The 11,919-nt window shown below is 36.8% G+C and overlaps 1 long non-coding RNA gene across 1 annotated transcript; it reads left to right on the top strand.

The window, feature by feature from the left end:
* The first annotated feature begins 10,440 nt into the window (after positions 1 to 10,440).
* LOC104220719 (uncharacterized) lies at positions 10,441 to 11,246 on the top strand. Its single transcript, XR_709572.2, has 3 exons — positions 10,441 to 10,521; positions 10,673 to 10,783; positions 10,889 to 11,246. It is a non-coding gene; the product is annotated as an uncharacterized lncRNA (long non-coding RNA).
* Positions 11,247 to 11,919: the final 673 nt, after the last annotated feature.

Below are 11,919 nucleotides of genomic sequence, written 5' to 3'. Positions count from 1 at the left end.
AACAAATAGAGAAAATGCAGTAGTCTTGTAAAAGCCATAGTGAAGACAAGAAGAGAAAATGCTATTATGTGTAAATAAGAGTTCAAAAGGATTGTGAAGTGTGTTCTTTGTGAAAAAGGGTCGTGCCTTTTATAGTGTAAAATCAGGCAGAAATAAGGTAAGAAAATAGTTGAGGAACTGATTGTCAATCAATTACACAAGACTCCCTTTAATTAAGGGATTCAGATTCAAAATGGGTAAAAACCATTTAAGGAAAGATATTGAATAAATAATTTGTGCAAAGCATGCAATTAGGGGCAAGTACATAAAAGGTTATTTAAGGACAAGGTTTTGAAATACCCGGTTTGTGCAAATAAGGTAAGCAAATCAATTAACAAACAGTAAATCAAAAAGGTCTGAGATTTTGCATGAATGAACCGAGTTAGAAAAGATGAAGAAGGGTTTTAACTTAGGCCGAGTCATAGAGAAAATCAGCAAACAATGGAAAGAAATCAATCAAGCCATATTCAGAAGGTAGTTTGAACTAATTGCAAATTTTAAAACCATTTTAGAGGGAAATTCATCATATATAAGGAGCATACGAACATCTTAAGCATGAAAAAGACTATGGTGTCATTGTAAATCAGTGGAAGATCCAGTGCAGAAGAGTTTAGCAAGAGCTGGAATAATATGAAGAACAACTGTATTGAAACTCATTTCATAGATTCAAAATAGGTTCAGAGGTCTCAGAAAGAACTGAAACCTCTACCATGCTCCTCTCAGCAACTGAAACTCGTGAGAAATATGACAGAAAAGTAACATGCAGAGCATAGCGGAAGAATTCAAAGAAAATAGAGTAGAAGAATCTTACACGAAACGTAATGGAAAAGACTGATAAGATCAGTAGTAGAAACATGTTGAGAAGTTTTTAGAAGAAACTTAAACAGAACTTAGTAGAAGGAAAATAGTAAAACACTTAAGAACACAGTAGAAAAATATAGTAGGAGAAACATATCAGAACATGGTAGAAGAAAGTACTAGAACACAACAGAAAAACATACGAGAACATAGTATAGGAAAACACAGTCGGAGATGCATACAAGAACAGGATATAGAAAACACAGTAGAAGAAGCATACAAGAACAAGGTATAGAAAACACAGTAGAAGAAGCATACAAAAATGTGGTAGAAGAAAAAATATAAGAACATAGTAGAGGCAGATGCACACAAAAGAAAAGAGAAGGAAAGTCAGAGAAACACTTAAACATTTTTCTAGAACACCTTAGATCGGAAAAGAAATAGCTCTGAAAGTAATTTTGAAAGAAAAGCCAGAGAAATCGTTTGAAAACTTAGGGAAAGCATAGATACACAACAGATCTAAAAGAATCGGAGAAAACCTCCAAGGGTTAGGGTTTCAGAAGGACCCTAGAAATAAGAAAGGCTTTGAAAAGTCACCGATCTGAGTCGGAGAGGTCAAAATCAGGCTCAAACAACCATGGTACGCCGGAGCAATGCCATAGATGACCGTGGAACCTCGAATCGACAGAGGTCTGGGTACAATCCTTCAAGGTCAGGCCTTGAATCTTCAAAAATCAGGCACGTGGGAGTCATAGGAGGCCGGTGTAGGACTCTCATAGCTTTGGAAGCCATAGATTCCGGTGGCTTTTAGGGGGAGATGGTATGAGGCGGCTAGGGTTTGATAAGGTTCGAGAGTGTTTGAGAGAGTGGAGGGTTCAGAGGCAGCTGGTCAGTGAGAAATGAGAAGGTTAGGGTGGTCGTTTGGGTTAAAAAAGGTAAGAGTGAAGAGGGGCCGTTGATCTCAGAGATCAACAGCCAGGATGAGAGGGGTCTGGGTAGGGTACGATTTAATTGGGTCAGGGGCGGGTTTAAATTAAAATTGGATTGGGGAATTGAGATTGGGAATTGGGTTCAATTGGGGGCTGATTTAAGGCTATAATCGAAATAGTTGGGGCTAGTATTTAAATAGCCACTCTTTCCCTTATTTATTTTTAAAATAGTAAAACAATTTATGGAAACAAATTAAAAGTACTAAATCAATTAATAATATGTAAATATTAAATTAAAAAATATTGAAATCAATTTTGTAATTATAAACGCAATTAAATCTAAAATAGGCTAATATTGCAATTTAGCTTTAAAATACTAAATAAATTTGTAAAAATGTGCGAAAATTACCTTAGTTATATTTGGTATAAATAAGAGAATCCAATAAATGATTTACCAAAATGCCAATTTTGGAACACTTATTGGTTTTTCTTGATAAAATAGGGCAATAAAATTAATTTAAAAATCTTTAAAAAAATTAGAGAAAAATAATAGGACCTTAGGATATGCTTATATATATATATATATATATATATATATATATATATATGTTGTTTTAAAAGGTATTTTACATATGAAAACATATAGGGAAAATTGGGTATCAAAAGCGAAGTGCCTCCGTTGGCCCTATGTGCCTATCGAATCCAGCTCTGTTGACGAGTCCACGAGGGTTGTGGCCTCGGTCCATCCTTCGATCATTGCGGGGTATGTTGCGCCTCGGGGCGTTTCTCCTATCTTCGGTGTATGGCTGGTACCTTTCTTTGTTTGGCTTTGGCTCCTTCGCTAGAAGCCTGCTTAGATATACCGAGCCCGAGGGGGCTCCTAGTTGATCGTCCTCGACCCTGATTTTCGATTGATACCGATTGTGAATGTCCGACCAGGTCACGGAGGTATATTCAACTAGACTCTGTTTCAGCTGCTTTGAAGCCACCGAGCTTCGTTCATTCAGACCTTGAGTGAAGGCATGTACTACCCAATCATCCGAGACTGGTGGTAGTTCCATTTGAAAGCGAGATTTGAACTCTCACAGCATCTCGTTCTCCCTCTGCTTGATCTTGAAGACATCAGACTTCCTTGTTGCTACTTTGATGGCACCGGCATGTGCCTTTATAAAAGAATCTGCCAGCATGGCAAATGAGTCTATGGAGTTAGGAGCTAGGTTGTGATACCACACCATGGCCCCTTTCGAGAGCGTTTCTCCAAAGTTTTTCAGTAAGACGGACTCAATCTCGTCATCCTTTAGGTCGTTGCCCTTCACTGCACAAGTGTAGGCAGTGACATGTTCGTTGGGGTCCGAGGTTCCGTTGTACTTCTGAAGCTCGAGCATTCTGATCTTCTTTGGAATGGATTTTGGGGGCCGCTTCCTGCGGGAATGGCTTTTGCATGAACTTGTTCAAGTCTACCCCCTTTAGGATTGGGGGTGCGCCCAGGATTTGATCGACCCTAGAATTGTAGGTCTCGACCTTCTTGTTGTTAGCTTTTATCTTCTTCTCGCCTAATTCAATCCTCCTCGTGAGGTCCTCGAGCATTTTTATGATGGCGGGGTCGGATGCCGACCCGTTGATGCTTGACCTCTCTAGTACCTGCTCAGATGGGGGAGATGTCCCCGGTGCTACCGTGCTGGGAGTTTTCTGTTGACCTTATAGCTAAGCAATCGCTAGTTGTTGTGCCTGTAATATTTCAAAAATAACGTGAAGGCTAACCTCTCATTCTTCCCTAGTTGGGGTTTTCTGAGCTTCTTGTTGGTCTCCTTAGCGCACGCTCCTGTTAGTGTGGGAGCTTTTATCGACATGTTGGGCGTCGCGTAAGCCCGTGTCCACGAGAATTGGCTCTGGTGCGTTCTCAGGGTTTTGTGGTGGTACATCAACACCTGGAATATCCACACTATTTTCTCCATGGTTCTCAAGATTGTTGTTCACCGAATCAGGCATTTTGACCTGAAATCAAAGATCTTGGGCAAGAAAAAGTGTGAAAGATAACTTGCATTACGTAGTAAAACCAGCAACAAAATAATCACTATTATTTTTAGCCCCACGGTGGGCGCCAAACTATTTACCGTGAAAATGTTAATAACAATTAAATTAAATTTTATGGTTCTAAAAATACGTGATCTATTTTTATGCTAGTTAATGGGCAGTTGATGCTATGTTAAAGACTTAGAAACGAGATAAAAGCTTTAAAACAAGATGTTAACCAAACCGAGTGGTTGTCAATCGGGGTCTCGAGCTGCTTATTTTGGGCCTCGGGGTCGAGTCTAATTTCCGCCGAGGATGATCGGGGGGAAACTAACAGTTACAATAAATCAATGGCGGCTCTTTATGGCCAATAATAAGTAGTAAATGAAGAACAATAAATAGCACACAATGAATATAAGCAATAAATGAAATAATGAGATCAAGAGAATATGTTAGAGAGCAGAGAAAATGTTCTTGTATATTTATTATTTTGCATAAGGTGTTTACAAAATTACAAGGATCCCCTTTATATATGAGGGGAATCCTAACATAGTACAAAAGGCATTAATCACAGAGATATGGAGATGGTACAACTAGTTAATGCCATGATGCGGGCTTAGACTAGCCTGACAGACTTTGTCGACTCTAGCTACACGCCTTGGGAACTCCCCAATTTCTCTTTGTAACCGTCGGTTTATACTGCCCCGAGATCGGGCGTCGATGGTCCTCGAGGGATAAAACTCGACCACGGTCTCGAGCCTTTGAGAAGTGCATACGAGGCATCATAACGATGGAAAATTGGACCCTCCGATTTTACCGTATATACTCGAGAAGTGCGATTTTTCGATACCAACAAACCAGGGCTATCCCATAGGATCCCAGCGAAGCCTCCTATTTCTTCTAAAAGGGTAGTCATTTCTATGTTGCCAAAACGGAAGATGTCTCTCTTCTCATCCCAAAACATGGTGGTGGCCTCAATTAATGCATTATTTGGCTGAATGTCTAACAAGGAGGGTAAATTTTTGAGAACTCTTTTTACATGATTTTTGTCACTTGGCGAGAGATATTTCCACTAATCTAGCAGCAAAGGTGGGATATTTTGAACCATGCCGAGCCTGAGAACTCCGCGCCTCATTTCTGCAAAATAAATAAAGTTACCCCTTTCCCCCTTCGGATTTGGCTATTTATACATTAATGATCAACATATTGGCATGTTTTCTCCAAATAATGCGCAGATTGTGATTGTGTCCATTGGGATTATGGAAATACCAGCGGACTTTGGACAAGGCTTGCCTTATCTAGTTATTACGCGGACATCATTCTAACCCATACTAGGTTTGGACATGATGCATGCATAGTTAATATTAGAGTGGGGGTTTCTAGAAGAGTCTAGACCGGCACCCTCAAGCGGAAATCTTGAGAGGGAAAGGCATGGAACTGTCGACTGCACTGCTGATCGACTAGTTTTACCACAAATAAGCCTTTCCAAATTTAAAGGGTGATTTAGGAAGAACGCAGACACTCATCAAGCGCCGCTATGGTATTAATTACGCATGAGTGGAATATGATATGGATCATGCTTTATTCAAAGATAAAATAACATGTTGTCAAATATTTTGCATGATGAAAACAGTAAATGCAGTATTAAATGAAATGTAAAGACATAAAAAGAAAGGAAAACAAGGAAGAAGTTAGTTCGCGCAATGTGAAAATTGTAATAAAGTAAACGGGGGAGTGAGGGTAGGGAGAGACATGATGTAGTAATTTAGAAAAAATGTCTTGGAGCAAGCAAACATGACTAGAAATAAAGGAAAACGCATGTTATGACCAAATTGAGCAGAGATTTGCATAATAATGCGAATACAAATAAAGGGAAAACGGGGAAATGGGTGTACATGCAGTAATAAAAGGGAAACGGGAGCATGATATTCATGTAATAGCAAAAATAATAAAAGACACGTTTATCAGAGAAGGCTAATTCATATAGACCAAGTTCACTTATAGTAAGAGCCTAAAACTATCCCCAGCAGAGTCGTCATGTTGTCGCGCCCCTTTTTCTAGCGAAACCGGGTTTCGACACGTGGCAACTCTTTTAAGAAAGGTGTTAAAAGAGAGAGTTGCTACCTAGCGGGTTTGAGGTGCGTTAGGGAACCTATTTGTAAACAACTCTGGTTTAACCAGTTTGCGTCACCAAAGATCAGGTAAGGGCTCAAATTACCTCGAAGAGAAGCTGTTAGGCACTCCTTGAGGTCCACAACTATGCGACTGAACTCGAATTATATGAATTAGTTAGACAAACAAAGACAAAGAAAGCAAGAAGTTTGGAAAAATTCATTGTTAAAAGACTTTGAATAAACACAAATAATTGATTTAAAGACAAGATGGAGGGTCCTAAGTTTTTTAGCATAAAGGATCACTCCGTGCAACATAAATAATACTTTGTAACTCCCTCGAAATGGGGTATTACTTATATTATTCAGCGGGCACAGACTAACATCCCCTTCTACCCCATTACTATCTTTAAGTTTTTATCTAAGCGCATTAGTTGATTCTAAACCACGCCTTATGCATGCACTACCTATCCCATGCCTATGGCCCAAGAGGCATTTGGACCTCTATTTTGGGTGGTTCTAGACTTAACTTAGGCTGCTCAAAATGATAAATCTAAGTGACATTCAAAAAACATGTAGGACTACACATAAGGGTAGCAAATGGCTCGAGTTGGCCTCCACATATAAGCAACAAATGCACGCAATCAGGTTTTACATGTTAAGCATGTGCAAGTTCCAGACTTAATACGAAATGGGGTTCTTAAATCCTATAGGCATGACTTCTATGTGATTCTGAATTTTAAACATACAGGCAGTGTTAATGTCTTAACACAACAAATTTGCATATTACAAGTATTACAAATCCTATAAGCATACTTTCCAATTTGTTTGCAAATAAAGCAGTGAGACAGTTTGATAGTTCAAATTACTAGTGTTTGTTTTTATCAACATACTTTCTAGGCGAGCAACAGAGTCCTATAGGCAAGATATCTAAGAATTGGCAATTGCAACTGGTTTTTATCCTTTCATTCATATAAGCATGCTTTCTAGGTGAGCAATAATAGTAACAACCACTAATCTGATTATATTCCTATAGACATGATATCTACGTGAATATTGTAAAGAGCAGGTATTTAGGACTCAATGTAATCATATAGGCATGATATCTAACATGAAGCAATTTGAACAAATAATTATTGCATTACAGTCTAGTAGGCAGTTAACTATGTGTGAAGATGAACATGTGCACAGGTGAGATTATTTGTGTCCTAGAAACATGTCATCTAACGAAACACATAGAAGCAAAGCATGTTGAACAAATTAAACATTCAAATCCTCCATGCAAGATTTCTACCCTTTTTATGCAAACATTAGAATAGACCCATTTTTCTAATTTTACTAATACCCCAATTGTTATTACAGAATTATTACAGGCCCGATAATGAATAAAATAACAAAATGATAAAAATAGGTATAGTGGGCCTAAGACAGGCCCAAAGTGTACCCGGCCCAGCCAGGTCTTCAATTTCTTCTCCACACAAATTTCAACATATCCCAGAAACCACAAGAGAACTTGGATTATACCCAACAGCCATAGTTGATCAAAAGATCCAAAAACAGTTATTTACACAAGCTAGAAGGCTTATTCAGTAGGCATAGAGAGGGACAAAATTGAGTGATCAGGAAAGGTGGCCAAAGAACCTTAGGCCCTAGTGTGTCAGAGTTCACAAGGGTCTCAGAGTGGACCCCGAGCAGTGCTCACACTAGGGAGGTTAATAGGGAAGCTTTAGAGGGGTCTTGGCTTTCAGCCGGCCAAGAATTAGAGACTCAAAATACAGAAGCAACCAATGAAAATAGTAGTAAAGTAATAAGGTTTGGAAAAGTACATTTGCAAACATTACAAAGTGATCACATAATGAACATGTCAACACAGAGGGTGCATGAATTCAAGAAAACAAATTGATACTGCAAATTCTCACTTAACACATTGGGGCAGGGTGACATATTGATAAGAAACAAGGAGCCTAAAGCTTATGGGATTACCAAGTTAATAGGCAAGGAGCACTAGGCTAGTAAGACAAATAGTTGTCACTAATGCAACAAGTTCAAACCTAAAGGATCAAATTATGCTAAACACAGGGATTAAACAGTACAACCTATACCAGCAAGGTAGATAGAATCATATATTATAGGGGAAAACAAGTCAGGAAAGACTGATCTAAGATAATTAGCTGTTAGGGGGTACAGAATTGGCAGGGTAAGAACATACTAGGTGAAAAACATAGTCATAGGAGCAAATTACAATTGGAGTGAAGGTTTTAACAGATTAGGGCATACTAATGACATAAATTAATTACTATAGAAATTCATAATCAGGCAGGAAACAGGATTAGGCCATACAACCAATGCAAACATGCAAATTGTCAATATATTAAGCCAAACATGCGTCAAACAGTCTAAATTGCCTAAGTTCAATACAAATACATTTTTAGGACCAATAGTTTAAGCGTGAGACAATGCTGGAGAAGTTCATGCTATAGGCAGAATTATACATGAAGGAAGTCAAGGAATTATATCAACTCATGCAATTTCAGAGAACATAGGTATGCTAATTAGAACATAATGGAATAAACATTGCAAAGGTTGAGAACTAACTAATTATTGCTCAACAAACAAGAAAAGAACAACAATATAACCCAGAATCCCAGATGCGTCAAGTTCCCAAGGGTTATAAAGAACCCAGGGCAGTGCTCACACCTAAAGAAGGTCGGAAAGTAGGAAATTCGGTGACCTCGGCTTTTAGCCAGCCAAGAGCCAAAATAGAACAAGAGAATAAACGAACACAGAGTAAAAGCCTTAGTCTTTTAGTGGGAAATTTAGCGATTGAGGTCTTTTCTAGAAGGGAATGGGGGAGGGGTTTATATAATAGTAAAAATCAAACAGTAACGGAGTGATTTAAGCAATAAACAAGGAAAATGTATATACAAATAGGTCTGAAAAATCAATTTAGGAGGCTATAAACCCTAATTTTTTAGGGAAAGTAAATATCAACAGAATATACACAAAGCAGTAGCATAGGACGAATATAGACAAAAATAATATTCAAAATCAAATATTTGAACCAATTTTGGTTTGATTTTGAAGAGATCTGTAAACCCTAGTTTTAGGGAAAGTAAATATCAAGAGAATATAAACAAAAACCGGACTCACGGTAGCATAGGATGAATATAGACAGAATAACACTCAAAAATCAGAAATTTGAACCATTTTTGGTTCGATTTCGGAGAGATCTGCTTGCCAGGTTTAGGCAAGCACTATAGGAGAATAGCCAGTACCAGAAAGGGGGTCGTATATGGCAAGAAACAGCCATTGAATCCCATATTTTGTGGGATTATGAGAAGATTTAGGGGGGGCGGCTAGGGTTTCTGAAGGAGGGAGAAGGGAGATAAGAGAATATTAGGGCGGCGGACGGGTGAAATAGGGTTAGGGTTAGGCGTATGGTTTGATTAAAGAGAGGGAAATAATGAGGGTCGTTGATCTTGAGAGATCAACGTCCAAGATTAAAAAGTGAGTCGAGCGGGTCGTGTGAAGTGGGTACCGACCGTGTTGGGATTACTGGGTTATTTGTGCTGGGATGGGATTATTGGGCTAATGTTATTGGGGTTTTTGGGTCATTATTTGGTCCGCAAATGTGTTTAAAATGGGTTTTTATTTAAATATCCAATATTTATCAAAAAATAATTTATAAAAGTAATTAATAAAAGAAAATTTTTTTATTTATGCACTAAAATGATTGAAAATAATAACCTAACATTATAAAAATATAAAAAGTTATTTTGGCACAAGTAATGTAATTATACATGAATATAGGCTATTATTGCAAAACTATGTATTTAGTCTAAAAATGCAAATGCAATTATAGAAAAATAAAGTAAAATATTATAAAACATACATGTTGGTGTGAATAATAATTCTGAATGATTTAGTCATCCCAAAATAATTTAAAGGATAATTATTAGATATTTATATAATAAAAATATAGAAATAAATTAATTTAGAGCCATTAAAAAATTATGAAAAATGCTCGTATAGGTTTGTAAACTAAATAATGATGCAAACATGATATTTTGAGAGTATATATACTATTTGAGAAAATATGAGGGCAAAATTAGGTATCAACAACAGACCACCTGGTTCTCTATAGAGTTTAGTGAATCCTTATATTCCATCATTAGCATAATTTAATTTACTAATATTTATGGCTATAAAATATATTGGAACATTCAAAAGGTGTAAGTCCAACTTTGAAATAATATATTAAAAATAAATTATGAAAATTTTTAAGAAATATTTATAAATTACATCACAATAAATATATTTATATATTAAACGGAAAAGGGTTATATATGTCCCTCTACTATCGGATATTAGTTATTTATATCCTCCGTTATACTATTCGATGCTTCTTAGCCTTGTCGATAACCTTTTTAACAAATTTACCCGTCCCATTAACGGACTCTGTTTGTGCGGACACGTGGCACTTTTTTAGTAACCCATACCCTCTTTTTTTTCCCAACCCAAGATCCATATCTGAAAACATACTAAACCCATATACTACTAATAAGAAGCCATCTTCTTTTCTTCTCAAAAATTAGGGTTTAGACTCCATCTTTTTAGTAGGCCATACTTGGGTAATTGCTTAGTTATTTGTACATTTCACAGTACATCTATACCTATATTTGTTCCTTAAGAAGAATTTCTCTAAAATAAAATAAATTTCTAGAGATAAGTTTGTAATTCGTTACTAATAATTTGATACTGATAACTTATCTTTGGATGTAGAATTTCCATGGAGGCGTTGAGGCATTCTACGTGAAGACCACCACTGGAGCTGGTGATTCTTTTGTTGGCGCCCTTCTAACTAAGATTGCCGATGACCAATCTGTTCTTGAGGTAATAACTAATCGGTAATACCTTTATAATTTCTTACCCCAAATTAAGCTCGTTTGTAAACAAATAATTGGGGTTAATTAACTTGTGTAAAAACTAAAAATGTAGGATGAAGCGAGGTTGAAGGAAGTACTAATGTTTGCCTGTGCATGTAGAGTCATCACAACAACCAAGAAAGGAGTAATCCCAACTCTGCCTACTGAATCTGAAGCCCGCATTTTGCTTAAGGAAGGAGCATAGAACGAAGAAGATGTAACCCTTTTAATTCTTTTTAATCGTGATATATTTCTCCCCTTCACGAGTTTTTATTTTCAATTAACCAATTAGGTAGTAGCAGCGTTTTATTTTTTACTTTCGAGGTTTGATTTAATGGTTTCATGCAATGATGAAAGACAATGCATTAAGGCACTTAATAAACTAGCTTTCTTCCTACTGATTTGTCGGTGGAATTTTTATTTTTACCCGTCATTTGGAGTTGCTTTCTTTTTCAAATTTTGCATTTCATCATTATCATGTAAGTTGAGAAGAAAGGAAGATGGCTTCTTATTATTTATATTTATATGGGTTTAGTATGGTTTTCGGGTATGGATCTTGGGTTGGAAAAAGAAAAATGGCCCGGGGTTCTAAAAATGTGCCACGTCTCCACAAACTGGGTTCGTTAATGGGAGGGGTAGATTTGTTAAAAAGGTTAACGGCAGGGGTAAGAAACGCCGAATAGTATAATGGAGGATATAAATAACTAATATCCGATAGTAAAGGGACGTATATAGCCATTTTTCGTATCTTAAATATATCTAAAATTTCTATAAATTTAATATCGGATTGGTTTGGTTTTAATTTGACTTTCTTTAGTTAAAATCAAATTAAATCAATTATAGCGGATTTTTTTTTCCAACACCAAACTATAATCAGGTTTTTTTCTCGATTTCCTTTGTACATCCCTCTCATCCTTTCTCTGTGGAACTTTTTTCCCTTATTCTCGATTTTAAATTTTCTAAAAACGTTGGTATATTTTCTTAATAAAATTAATTTTTCCTTCAGCTAAAAAGTGGTAGGACTTTAAAGATGAACATCTTTTAAGTGGGACCATCATCTGATGTCATTTTAACTTTCAAGCATGTGAACTCTGATTACTGAAA

The sequence above is a fragment of the Nicotiana sylvestris genome, chromosome 4 (assembly GCF_000393655.2).
Source record: "Nicotiana sylvestris chromosome 4, ASM39365v2, whole genome shotgun sequence".
NCBI classification, from domain to species: Eukaryota; Viridiplantae; Streptophyta; class Magnoliopsida; order Solanales; family Solanaceae; genus Nicotiana; species Nicotiana sylvestris.
Note: the sequence above shows the minus strand (reverse complement) of the source record. Positions and strands in the feature narration are given on the sequence as shown.